Source organism: Hyla sarda, chromosome 1, assembly GCF_029499605.1.
Source record: "Hyla sarda isolate aHylSar1 chromosome 1, aHylSar1.hap1, whole genome shotgun sequence".
In the NCBI taxonomy this organism is placed as follows: domain Eukaryota; kingdom Metazoa; phylum Chordata; class Amphibia; order Anura; family Hylidae; genus Hyla; species Hyla sarda.
This window is the reverse complement of record NC_079189.1, coordinates 322,248,028-322,261,789: the sequence shown is the minus strand read 5'-3', so window position 1 is coordinate 322,261,789 and position 13,762 is coordinate 322,248,028. Positions and strand designations below refer to the sequence as shown.

At 43.4% G+C, this 13,762-nt stretch overlaps 8 pseudogenes; all 8 read left to right on the top strand.

The window, feature by feature from the left end:
• Window positions 1–234: 234 nt before the first annotated feature.
• On the top strand, window positions 235–498 carry LOC130338577 (U2 spliceosomal RNA; annotated as a pseudogene).
• Window positions 499–1,964: 1,466 nt separating this feature from the next.
• LOC130341999 (U2 spliceosomal RNA) lies at window positions 1,965–2,229 on the top strand (annotated as a pseudogene).
• Window positions 2,230–3,691: 1,462 nt separating this feature from the next.
• On the top strand, window positions 3,692–3,957 carry LOC130341452 (U2 spliceosomal RNA; annotated as a pseudogene).
• Window positions 3,958–5,408: 1,451 nt separating this feature from the next.
• LOC130339970 (U2 spliceosomal RNA) lies at window positions 5,409–5,672 on the top strand (annotated as a pseudogene).
• A 1,454-nt stretch (window positions 5,673–7,126) lies between these two features.
• On the top strand, window positions 7,127–7,390 carry LOC130339862 (U2 spliceosomal RNA; annotated as a pseudogene).
• A 1,473-nt stretch (window positions 7,391–8,863) lies between these two features.
• Window positions 8,864–9,129, top strand: LOC130341126 (U2 spliceosomal RNA; annotated as a pseudogene).
• Window positions 9,130–10,604: 1,475 nt separating this feature from the next.
• LOC130338222 (U2 spliceosomal RNA) lies at window positions 10,605–10,870 on the top strand (annotated as a pseudogene).
• A 1,461-nt stretch (window positions 10,871–12,331) lies between these two features.
• On the top strand, window positions 12,332–12,595 carry LOC130338272 (U2 spliceosomal RNA; annotated as a pseudogene).
• The last annotated feature ends 1,167 nt before the right edge of the window (window positions 12,596–13,762 follow it).

The window sequence follows — 13,762 nt, the reverse complement described above, 5'->3', positions numbered from 1 at the left end:
AAGCCAGGCTATGGATTGCATTGCTAAATGCTCCATCAGAGTGCAATGGTCGCCTGTCCTTTTTTTAAGTGATGATGTGGGTTTAGCCTGTGCTGTATGTATGTATGGGTGGCTGACTGCCACCCACCCAGAAAGTGTATGGGAGGCTGGTTGGCTGCCAGCCTTCCTTCCATTCCTATGAGTAATGTGAGTGCTCATGAAGGGGACATGGTTGGGTCCACCCCTTTCCCGGTTATCCCCTCTAGGCCTTTTGGCTTAGATCAAGTGTAAAAAAAGAAAGGATCTTGCGACAGATCGCATCCTGAGGCACGTTTTTTTTTGTGTGAATACTTGCACTTGGGTGACTTGTGAGCACATACTGATACATACGTTCCCTATCTGGGGACCATAAATTAAATGGATTTTTGAGAAAGGGAGCTGATTTGGAAGCTTGCTTCTGTCGCCCTATGCATTGACCCGATGTGGCAGTATCTTCGGGTAGTGAACAGTGCACCACCCCATTCCAGTGTTAAACAAGAAAGATTCTCATTTAATCCTCCGTGGGTGAGAATTTTAGTTTGAGTATTGGAGACCAAAATGATGAGTTGCACTGACTGGTTTATGAACGTCTATTCATTTAGCGTTTTAATGACCATGTTTGCACACTGATTGGTGTAAAAAAATAAAATAAAACTAAATAATAATAATCTAGCACACCTGTGCAGGTTTGACATGACATGACAGGTAGCTGTCTTGTGGGTGGTGCTGAATCCTGTTAAATGACATGAGGGTCTCATGCCTATACACAAGGGTGTGTCATTGCTGTTGCTTGACCATGCATTGGTTTCTGTGGTCAGTGAATGATAAAAACAAAATTTACCATCCATTGATGGATGGGAAATCCGCCATGAGGCATTTGTTTTTAGAAACTGCTGCTCACAACCAATGTTGCAATGGAGTGTCTCCATCTGCTGGTGGTATTGGAAAGGCATTAGTGCTATGACAGGGTCTGAAGAAGAAGAAGAAGAAGAAGAAGAAGAAGAAGAAGACGGAAAAAAATATATATAAAAAGAAAAAGAGAGAGAGAGAGAGAGACTGACTTAGTGAGCGAGTGAGTGAGAGTAAGTGAGAGTGAATGAGTGAGTGAGTGATTGAGTGAGTGAGTGAGTGAGAACAAATGAGTTAAAGCAAGTGAGTGAGAGAGATCGAATGAATGAAAGTCTGAATGACAGAAAGAAAAAAGGATGAAGAAAGAAGCATGAAGAAAAAAAAATGTATATGGAGTTGCTGACATGAGTGCAATCTACAAAGCCGTTGAGGCTGATCCTCATGGGAGGATTATTGCACCAGGACCCTTAGCACTTTTAAAATGCCATTCAATGCCACGGGCTAGATGTAAACTGCAGATGACCATGTTGTGGTAGTTACCATGGATACCCAAGTGATGTGTGAGCTAACACATAGGCCCAACAGATTCCAAGAAGGCCAGAATCACCAGCGGCACCACCATCGATTGTCAGGTCACCCGGATTCAGCAAATACCAGAGTCCAAAATGATGCAGGTTTATACTGTTAATTTTCAGTTTATCGTTACAGTTGGTGTTATTCCATGTCGGAAGGGACGCAGCTACAGCCAGTGGGGTAACTAGAGACAGGCAGGCAGCTATGTGCAACAAAGGTAGGCGTGTTGTTTTCATATGCAGATCTGAAATATTGTCTTATATGCAAGAGGAGGAGTGATGGGGGTTCAGGCAAAAGCCAGGCTATGGATTGCATTGCTAAATGCTCCATCAGAGTGCAATGGTCGCCTGTCCTTTTTTTAAGTGATGATGTGGGTTTAGCCTGTGCTGTATGTATGGGTGGCTGACTGCCACCCACCCAGAAAGTGTATGGGAGGCTGGTTGGCTGCCAGCCTTCCTTCCATTCCTATGAGTAATGTGAGTGCTCATGAAGGGGACATGGTTGGGTCCACCCCTTTCCCGGTTATCCCCTCTAGGCCTTTTGGCTTAGATCAAGTGTAAAAAAAGAAAGGATCTTGCGACAGATCGCATCCTGAGGCACGTTTTTTTTTTGTGTGAATACTTGCACTTGGGTGACTTGTGAGCACATACTGATACATACGTTCCCTATCTGGGGACCATAAATTAAATGGATTTTTGAGAAAGGGAGCTGATTTGGAAGCTTGCTTCTGTCGCCCTATGCATTGACCCGATGTGGCGGTATCTTCGGGTAGTGAACAGTGCACCACCCCATTCCAGTGTTAAACAAGAAAGATTCTCATTTAATCCTCCGTGGGTGAGAATTTGAGTTTGAGAATTGGAGACCAAAATGATGAGTTGCACTGACTGGTTTATGAACGTCTATTCATTTAGTGTTTTAATGACCATGTTTGCACACTGATTGGTGTAAAAAAATAAAATAAAACTAAATAATAATAATCTAGCACACCTGTGCAGGTTTGACATGACATGACAGGTAGCTGTCTTGTGGGTGGTGCTGAATCCTGTTAAATGACATGAGGGTCTCATGCCTATACACAAGGGTGTGTCATTGCTGTTGCTTGACCATGCATTGGTTTCTGTGGTCAGTGAATGATAAAAACAAAATTTACCATCCATTGATGGATGGGAAATCCGCCATGAGGCATTTGTTTTTAGAAACTGCTGCTCACAACCAATGTTGCAATGGAGTGTCTCCATCTGCTGGTGGTATTGGAAAGGCATTAGTGCTATGACAGGGTCTGAAGAAGAAGAAGAAGAAGACGGAAAAAAACATATATATAAAAAGAAAAAGAGAGAGAGAGAGAGAGACTGACTTAGTGAGCGAGTGAGTGAGAGAGTGAGAGTGAGTGAGAGTGAATGAGTGAGTGAGTGATTGAGTGAGTGAGTGAGTGAGAACAAATGAGTTAAAGCAAGTGAGTGAGAGAGATCGAATGAATGAAAGTCTGAATGACAGAAAGAAAAAAGGATGAAGAAAGAAGCATGAAGAAAAAAAAATGTATATGGAGTTGCTGACATGAGTGCAATCTACAAAGCCGTTGAGGCTGATCCTCATGGGAGGATTATTGCACCAGGACCCTTAGCACTTTTAAAATGCCATTCAATGCCACGGGCTAGATGTAAACTGCAGATGACCATGTTGTGGTAGTTACCATGGATACCCAAGTGATGTGTGAGCTAACACATAGGCCCAACAGATTCCAAGAAGGCCAGAATCACCAGCGGCACCACCATCGATTGTCAGGTCACCCGGATTCAGCAAATACCAGAGTCCAAAATGATGCAGGTTTATACTGTTAATTTTCAGTTTATCGTTACAGTTGGTGTTATTCCATGTCGGAAGGGACGCAGCTACAGCCAGTGGGGTAACTAGAGACATGCAGGCAGCTATGTGCAACAAAGGTAGGCGTGTTGTTTTCATATGCAGATCTGAAATATTGTCTTATATGCAAGAGGAGGAGTGATGGGGGTTCAGGCAAAAGCCAGGCTATGGATTGCCTTGCTAAATGCTCCATCAGAGTGCAATGGTCGCCTGTCCTTTTTTTAAGTGATGATGTGGGTTTAGCCTGTGCTGTATGTATGTATGGGTGGCTGACTGCCACCCACCCAGAAAGTGTATGGGAGGCTGGTTGGCTGCCAGCCTTCCTTCCATTCCTATGAGTAATGTGAGTGCTCATGAAGGGGACATGGTTGGGTCCACCCCTTTCCCGGTTATCCCCTCTAGGCCTTTTGGCTTAGATCAAGTGTAAAAAAAGAAAGGATCTTGCGACAGATCGCATCCTGAGGCACGTTTTTTTTTTTGTGTGAATACTTGCACTTGGGTGACTTGTGAGCACATACTGATACATACGTTCCCTATCTGGGGACCATAAATTAAATGGATTTTTGAGAAAGGGAGCTGATTTGGAAGCTTGCTTCTGTCGCCCTATGCATTGACCTGATGTGGCAGTATCTTCGGGTAGTGACCAGTGCACCACCCAATTCCAGTGTTAAACAAGAAAGATTCTCATTTAATCCTCCGTGGGTGAGAATTTGAGTTTGAGAATTGGAGACCAAAATGATGAGTTGCACTGACTGGTTTATGAACGTCTATTCATTTAGCGTTTTAATGACCATGTTTGCACACTGATTGGTGTAAAAAAATAAAATAAAACTAAATAATAATAATCTAGCACACCTGTGCAGGTTTGACATGACATGACAGGTAGCTGTCTTGTGGGTGGTGCTGAATCCTGTTAAATGACATGAGGGTCTCATGCCTATACACAAGGGTGTGTCATTGCTGTTGCTTGACCATGCATTGGTTTCTGTGGTCAGTGAATGATAAAAACAAAATTTACCATCCATTGATGGATGGGAAATCCGCCATGAGGCATTTGTTTTTAGAAACTGCTGCTCACAACCAATGTTGCAATGGAGTGTCTCCATCTGCTGGTGGTATTGGAAAGGCATTAGTGCTATGACAGGGTCTGAAGAAGAAGAAGAAGAAGAAGACGTAAAAAAATATATATAAAAAGAAAAAGAGAGAGAGAGAGAGAGACTGACTTAGTGAGCGAGTGAGTGAGAGAGTGAGAGTGAGTGAGAGTGAATGAGTGAGTGAGTGAGTGAGTGAGAACAAATGAGTTAAAGCAAGTGAGTGAGAGAGATCGAATGAATGAAAGTCTGAATGACAGAAAGAAAAAAGGATGAAGAAAGAAGCATGAAGAAAAAAAAATGTATATGGAGTTGCTGACATGAGTGCAATCTACAAAGCCGTTGAGGCTGATCCTCATGGGAGGATTATTGCACCAGGACCCTTAGCACTTTTAAAATGCCATTCAATGCCACGGGCTAGATGTAAACTGCAGATGACCATGTTGTGGTAGTTACCATGGATACCCAAGTGATGTGTGAGCTAACACATAGGCCCAACAGATTCCAAGAAGGCCAGAATCACCAGCGGCACCACCATCGATTGTCAGGTCACCTGGATTCAGCAAATACCAGAGTCCAAAATGATGCAGGTTTATACTGTTAATTTTCAGTTTATCGTTACAGTTGGTGTTATTCCATGTCGGAAGGGACGCAGCTACAGCCAGTGGGGTAACTAGAGACAGGCAGGCAGCTATGTGCAACAAAGGTAGGCGTGTTGTTTTCATATGCAGATCTGAAATATTGTCTTATATGCAAGAGGAGGAGTGATGGGGGTTCAGGCAAAAGCCAGGCTATGGATTGCATTGCTAAATGCTCCATCAGAGTGCAATGGTCGCCTGTCCTTTTTTTAAGTGATGATGTGGGTTTAGCCTGTGCTGTATGTATCTATGGGTGGCTGACTGCCACCCACCCAGAAAGTGTATGGGAGGCTGGTTGGCTGCCAGCCTTCCTTCCATTCCTATGAGTAATGTGAGTGCTCATGAAGGGGACATGGTTGGGTCCACCCCTTTCCCGGTTATCCCCTCTAGGCCTTTTGGCTTAGATCAAGTGTAAAAAAAGAAAGGATCTTGCGACAGATCGCATCCTGAGGCACGTTTTTTTTTGTGTGAATATTTGCACTTGGGTGACTTGTGAGCACATACTGACACATACGTTCCCTATCTGGGGACCATAAATTAAATGGATTTTTGAGAAAGGGAGCTGATTTGGAAGCTTGCTTCTGTCGCCCTATGCATTGACCCGATGTGGCAGTATCTTCGGGTAGTGAACAGTGCACCACCCCATTCCAGTGTTAAACAAGAAAGATTCTCATTTAATCCTCCGTGGGTGAGAATTTGAGTTTGAGAATTGGAGACCAAAATGATGAGTTGCACTGACTGGTTTATGAACGTCTATTCATTTAGCGTTTTAATGACCATGTTTGCACACTGATTGGTGTAAAAAAATAAAATAAAACTAAATAATAATAATCTAGCACACCTGTGCAGGTTTGACATGACATGACAGGTAGCTGTCTTGTGGGTGGTGCTGAATCCTGTTAAATGACATGAGGGTCTCATGCCTATACACAAGGGTGTGTCATTGCTGTTGCTTGACCATGCATTGGTTTCTGTGGTCAGTGAATGATAAAAACAAAATTTACCATCCATTGATGGATGGGAAATCCGCCATGAGGCATTTGTTTTTAGAAACTGCTGCTCACAACCAATGTTGCAATGGAGTGTCTCCATCTGCTGGTGGTATTGGAAAGGCATTAGTGCTATGACAGGGTCTGAAGAAGAAGAAGAAGAAGACGGAAAAAAACATATATATAAAAAGAAAAAGAGAGAGAGAGAGACTGACTTAGTGAGCGAGTGAGTGAGAGAGTGAGAGTGAGTGAGAGTGAATGAGTGAGTGAGTGATTGAGTGAGTGAGTGAGAACAAATGAGTTAAAGCAAGTGAGTGAGAGAGATCGAATGAATGAAAGTCTGAATGACAGAAAGAAAAAAGGATGAAGAAAGAAGCATGAAGAAAAAAAAATGTATATGGAGTTGCTGACATGAGTGCAATCTACAAAGCCGTTGAGGCTGATCCTCATGGGAGGATTATTGCACCAGGACCCTTAGCACTTTTAAAATGCCATTCAATGCCACGGGCTAGATGTAAACTGCAGATGACCATGTTGTGGTAGTTACCATGGATACCCAAGTGATGTGTGAGCTAACACATAGGCCCAACAGATTCAAAGAAGGCCAGAATCACCAGCGGCACCACCATCGATTGTCAGGTCACCCGGATTCAGCAAATACCAGAGTCCAAAATGATGCAGGTTTATACTGTTAATTTTCAGTTTATCGTTACAGTTGGTGTTATTCCATGTCGGAAGGGACGCAGCTACAGCCAGTGGGGTAACTAGAGACAGGCAGGCAGCTATGTGCAACAAAGGTAGGCGTGTTGTTTTCATATGCAGATCTGAAATATTGTCTTATATGCAAGAGGAGGAGTGATGGGGGTTCAGGCAAAAGCCAGGCTATGGATTGCATTGCTAAATGCTCCATCAGAGTGCAATGGTCGCCTGTCCTTTTTTTAAGTGATGATGTGGGTTTAGCCTGTGCTGTATGTATGTATGGGTGGCTGACTGCCACCCACCCAGAAAGTGTATGGGAGGCTGGTTGGCTGCCAGCCTTCCTTCCATTCCTATGAGTAATGTGAGTGCTCATGAAGGGGACATGGTTGGGTCCACCCCTTTCCCGGTTATCCCCTCTAGGCCTTTTGGCTTAGATCAAGTGTAAAAAAAGAAAGGATCTTGCGACAGATCGCATCCTGAGGCATGTTTTTTTTTGTGTGAATACTTGCACTTGGGTGACTTGTGAGCACATACTGATACATACGTTCCCTATCTGGGGACCATAAATTAAATGGATTTTTGAGAAAGGGAGCTGATTTGGAAGCTTGCTTCTGTCGCCCTATGCATTGACCCGATGTGGCAGTATCTTCGGGTAGTGAACAGTGCACCACCCCATTCCAGTGTTAAACAAGAAAGATTCTCATTTAATCCTCCGTGGGTGAGAATTTGAGTTTGAGAATTGGAGACCAAAATGATGAGTTGCACTGACTGGTTTATGAACGTCTATTCATTTAGCGTTTTAATGACCATGTTTGCACACTGATTGGTGTAAAAAAATAAAATAAAACTAAATAATAATAATCTAGCACACCTGTGCAGGTTTGACATGACATGACAGGTAGCTGTCTTGTGGGTGGTGCTGAATCCTGTTAAATGACATGAGGGTCTCATGCCTATACACAAGGGTGTGTCATTGCTGTTGCTTGACCATGCATTGGTTTCTGTGGTCAGTGAATGATAAAAACAAAATTTACCATCCATTGATGGATGGGAAATCCGCCATGAGGCATTTGTTTTTAGAAACTGCTGCTCACAACCAATGTTGCAATGGAGTGTCTCCATCTGCTGGTGGTATTGGAAAGGCATTAGTGCTATGACAGGGTCTGAAGAAGAAGAAGAAGAAGACGGAAAAAAATATATATAAAAAGAAAAAGAGAGAGAGAGAGAGAGACTGACTTAGTGAGCGAGTGAGTGAGAGAGTGAGAGTGAGTGAGAGTGAATGAGTGAGTGAGTGATTGAGTGAGTGAGTGAGTGAGTGAGTGAGAACAAATGAGTTAAAGCAAGTGAGTGAGAGAGATCGAATGAATGAAAGTCTGAATGACAGAAAGAAAAATGGATGAAGAAAGAAGCATGAAGAAAAAAAAATGTATATGGAGTTGCTGACATGAGTGCAATCTACAAAGCCGTTGAGGCTGATCCTCATGGGAGGATTATTGCACCAGGACCCTTAGCACTTTTAAAATGCCATTCAATGCCACGGGCTAGATGTAAACTGCAGATGACCATGTTGTGGTAGTTACCATGGATACCCAAGTGATGTGTGAGCTAACACATAGGCCCAACAGATTCCAAGAAGGCCAGAATCACCAGCGGCACCACCATCGATTGTCAGGTCACCCGGATTCAGCAAATACCAGAGTCCAAAATGATGCAGGTTTATACTGTTAATTTTCAGTTTATCGTTACAGTTGGTGTTATTCCATGTCGGAAGGGACGCAGCTACAGCCAGTGGGGTAACTAGAGACAGGCAGGCAGCTATGTGCAACAAAGGTAGGCGTGTTGTTTTCATATGCAGATCTGAAATATTGTCTTATATGCAAGAGGAGGAGTGATGGGGGTTCAGGCAAAAGCCAGGCTATGGATTGCATTGCTAAATGCTCCATCAGAGTGCAATGGTCGCCTGTCCTTTTTTTTAAGTGATGATGTGGGTTTAGCCTGTGCTGTATGTATGTATGTATGGGTGGCTGACTGCCACCCACCCAGAGAGTGTATGGGAGTCTGGTTGGCTGCCAGCCTTCCTTCCATTCCTATGAGTAATGTGAGTGCTCATGAAGGGGACATGGTTGGGTCCACCCCTTTCCCGGTTATCCCCTCTAGGCCTTTTGGCTTAGATCAAGTGTAAAAAAAAAGAAAGGATCTTGCGACAGATCGCATCCTGAGGCACGTTTTTTTTTGTGTGAATACTTGCACTTGGGTGACTTGTGAGCACATACTGATACATACGTTCCCTATCTGGGGACCATAAATTAAATGGATTTTTGAGAAAGGGAGCTGATTTGGAAGCTTGCTTCTGTCGCCCTATGCATTGACCCGATGTGGCAGTATCTTCGGGTAGTGAACAGTGCACCACCCCATTCCAGTGTTAAACAAGAAAGATTCTCATTTAATCCTCCGTGGGTGAGAATTTGAGTTTGAGAATTGGAGACCAAAATGATGAGTTGCACTGACTGGTTTATGAACGTCTATTCATTTAGTGTTTTACTGACCATGTTTGCACACTGATTGGTGTAAAAAAATAAAATAAAACTAAATAATAATAATCTAGCACACCTGTGCAGGTTTGACATGACATGACAGGTAGCTGTCTTGTGGGTGGTGCTGAATCCTGTTAAATGACATGAGGGTCTCATGCCTATACACAAGGGTGTGTCATTGCTGTTGCTTGACCATGCATTGGTTTCTGTGGTCAGTGAATGATAAAAACAAAATTTACCATCCATTGATGGATGGGAAATCCGCCATGAGGCATTTGTTTTTAGAAACTGCTGCTCACAACCAATGTTGCAATGGAGTGTCTCCATCTGCTGGTGGTATTGGAAAGGCATTAGTGCTATGACAGGGTCTGAAGAAGAAGAAGAAGAAGAAGAAGACGGAAAAAAATATATATAAAAAGAAAAAGAGAGAGAGAGAGAGAGACTGACTTAGTGAGCGAGTGAGTGAGAGAGTGAGAGTGAGTGAGAGTGAATGAGTGAGTGAGTGATTGAGTGAGTGAGTGAGTGAGTGAGAACAAATGAGTTAAAGCAAGTGAGTGAGAGAGATCGAATGAATGAAAGTCTGAATGACAGAAAGAAAAATGGATGAAGAAAGAAGCATGAAGAAAAAAAAATGTATATGGAGTTGCTGACATGAGTGCAATCTACAAAGCCGTTGAGGCTGATCCTCATGGGAGGATTATTGCACCAGGACCCTTAGCACTTTTAAAATGCCATTCAATGCCACGGGCTAGATGTAAACTGCAGATGACCATGTTGTGGTAGTTACCATGGATACCCAAGTGATGTGTGAGCTAACACATAGGCCCAACAGATTCCAAGAAGGCCAGAATCACCAGCGGCACCACCATCGATTGTCAGGTCACCCGGATTCAGCAAATACCAGAGTCCAAAATGATGCAGGTTTATACTGTTAATTTTCAGTTTATCGTTACAGTTGGTGTTATTCCATGTCGGAAGGGACGCAGCTACAGCCAGTGGGGTAACTAGAGACAGGCAGGCAGCTATGTGCAACAAAGGTAGGCGTGTTGTTTTCATATGCAGATCTGAAATATTGTCTTATATGCAAGAGGAGGAGTGATGGGGGTTCAGGCAAAAGCCAGGCTATGGATTGCATTGCTAAATGCTCCATCAGAGTGCAATGGTCGCCTGTCCTTTTTTTTAAGTGATGATGTGGGTTTAGCCTGTGCTGTATGTATGTATGTATGGGTGGCTGACTGCCACCCACCCAGAGAGTGTATGGGAGTCTGGTTGGCTGCCAGCCTTCCTTCCATTCCTATGAGTAATGTGAGTGCTCATGAAGGGGACATGGTTGGGTCCACCCCTTTCCCGGTTATCCCCTCTAGGCCTTTTGGCTTAGATCAAGTGTAAAAAAAAAGAAAGGATCTTGCGACAGATCGCATCCTGAGGCACGTTTTTTTTTGTGTGAATACTTGCACTTGGGTGACTTGTGAGCACATACTGATACATACGTTCCCTATCTGGGGACCATAAATTAAATGGATTTTTGAGAAAGGGAGCTGATTTGGAAGCTTGCTTCTGTCGCCCTACGCATTGACCCGATGTGGCAGTATCTTCGGGTAGTGAACAGTGCACCACCCCACTCCAGTGTTAAACAAGAAAGATTCTCATTTAATCCTCCGTGGGTGAGAATTTGAGTTTGAGAATTGGAGACCAAAATGATGAGTTGCACTGACTGGTTTATGAACGTCTATTCATTTAGCGTTTTAATGACCATGTTTGCACACTGATTGGTGTAAAAAAATAAAATAAAACTAAATAATAATAATCTAGCACACCTGTGCAGGTTTGACATGACATGACAGGTAGCTGTCTTGTGGGTGGTGCTGAATCCTGTTAAATGACATGAGGGTCTCATGCCTATACACAAGGGTGTGTCATTGCTGTTGCTTGACCATGCATTGGTTTCTGTGGTCAGTGAATGATAAAAACAAAATTTACCATCCATTGATGGATGGGAAATCCGCCATGAGGCATTTGTTTTTAGAAACTGCTGCTCACAACCAATGTTGCAATGGAGTGTCTCCATCTGCTGGTGGTATTGGAAAGGCATTAGTGCTATGACAGGGTCTGAAGAAGAAGAAGAAGAAGAAGAAGAAGACGGAAAAAAATATATATAAAAAGAAAAAGAGAGAGAGAGAGAGAGACTGACTTAGTGAGCGAGTGAGAGTGAGTGAGAGTGAGTGAGTGAGTGAGTGATTGAGTGAGTGAGTGAGTGAGAACAAATGAGTTAAAGCAAGTGAGTGAGAGAGATCGAATGAATGAAAGTCTGAATGCCAGAAAGAAAAAAGGATGAAGAAAGAAGCATGAAGAAAAAAAAATGTATATGGAGTTGCTGACATGAGTGCAATCTACAAAGCCGTTGAGGCTGATCCTCATGGGAGGATTATTGCACCAGGACCCTTAGCACTTTTAAAATGCCATTCAATGCCACGGGCTAGATGTAAACTGCAGATGACCATGTTGTGGTAGTTACCATGGATACCCAAGTGATGTGTGAGCTAACACATAGGCCCAACAGATTCCAAGAAGGCCAGAATCACCAGCGGCACCACCATCGATTGTCAGGTCACCCGGATTCAGCAAATACCAGAGTCCAAAATGATGCAGGTTTATACTGTTAATTTTCAGTTTATTGTTACAGTTGGTGTTATTCCTTGTCGGAAGGGACGCAGCTACAGCCAGTGGGGTAACTAGAGACAGGCAGGCAGCTATGTGCAACAAAGGTAGGCGTGTTGTTTTCATATGCAGATCTGAAATATTGTCTTATATGCAAGAGGAGGAGTGATGGGGGTTCAGGCAAAAGCCAGGCTATGGATTGCATTGCTAAATGCTCCATCAGAGTGCAATGGTCGCCTGTCCTTTTTTTAAGTGATGATGTGGGTTTAGCCTGTGCTGTATGTATGTATGTATGGGTGGCTGACTGCCACCCACCCAGAGAGTGTATGGGAGTCTGGTTGGCTGCCAGCCTTCCTTCCATTCCTATGAGTAATGTGAGTGCTTATGAAGGGGACATGGTTGGGTCCACCCCTTTCCCGGTTATCCCCTCTAGGCCTTTTGGCTTAGATCAAGTGTAAAAAAAGAAAGGATCTTGCGACAGATCGCATCCTGAGGCACGTTTTTTTTGGTGTGAATACTTGCACTTGGGTGACTTGTGAGCACATACTGATACATACGTTCCCTATCTGGGGACCATAAATTAAATGGATTTTTGAGAAAGGGAGCTGATTTGGAAGCTTGCTTCTGTCGCCCTATGCATTGACCCGATGTGGCAGTATCTTCGGGTAGTGAACAGTGCACCACCCCATTCCAGTGTTAAACAAGAAAGATTCTCATTTAATCCTCCGTGGGTGAGAATTTGAGTTTGAGAATTGGAGACCAAAATGATGAGTTGCACTGACTGGTTTATGAACGTCTATTCATTTAGCGTTTTAATGACCATGTTTGCACACTGGTGTAAAAAAATAAAATAAAACTAAATAATAATAATCTAGCACACCTGTGCAGGTTTGACATGACATGACAGGTAGCTGTCTTGTGGGTGGTGCTGAATCCTGTTAAATGACATGAGGGTCTCATGCCTATACACAAGGGTGTGTCATTGCTGTTGCTTGACCATGCATTGGTTTCTGTGGTCAGTGAATGATAAAAACAAAATTTACCATCCATTGATGGATGGGAAATCCGCCATGAGGCATTTGTTTTTAGAAACTGCTGCTCACAACCAATGTTGCAATGGAGTGTCTCCATCTGCTGGTGGTATTGGAAAGGCATTAGTGCTATGACAGGGTCTGAAGAAGAAGAAGAAGAAGAAGAAGACGGAAAAAAATATATATAAAAAGAAAAAGAGAGAGAGAGAGAGAGACTGACTTAGTGAGCGAGTGAGTGAGAGAGTGAGAGTGAGTGAGAGTGAATGAGTGAGTGAGTGATTGAGTGAGTGAGTGAGTGAGAACAAATGAGTTAAAGCAAGTGAGTGAGAGAGATCGAATGAATGAAAGTCTGAATGACAGAAAGAAAAAAGGATGAAGAAAGAAGCATGAAGAAAAAAAAATGTATATGGAGTTGCTGACATGAGTGCAATCTACAAAGCCGTTGAGGCTGATCCTCATGGGAGGATTATTGCACCAGGACCCTTAGCACTTTTAAAATGCCATTCAATGCCACGGGCTAGATGTAAACTGCAGATGACCATGTTGTGGTAGTTACCATGGATACCCAAGTGATGTGTGAGCTAACACATAGGCCCAACAGATTCCAAGAAGGCCAGAATCACCAGCGGCACCACCATCGATTGTCAGGTCACCCGGATTCAGCAAATACCAGAGTCCAAAATGATGCAGGTTTATACTGTTAATTTTCAGTTTATCGTTACAGTTGGTGTTATTCCATGTCGGAAGGGACGCAGCTACAGCCAGTGGGGTAACTAGAGACAGGCAGGCAGCTATGTGCAACAAAGGTAGGCGTGTTGTTTT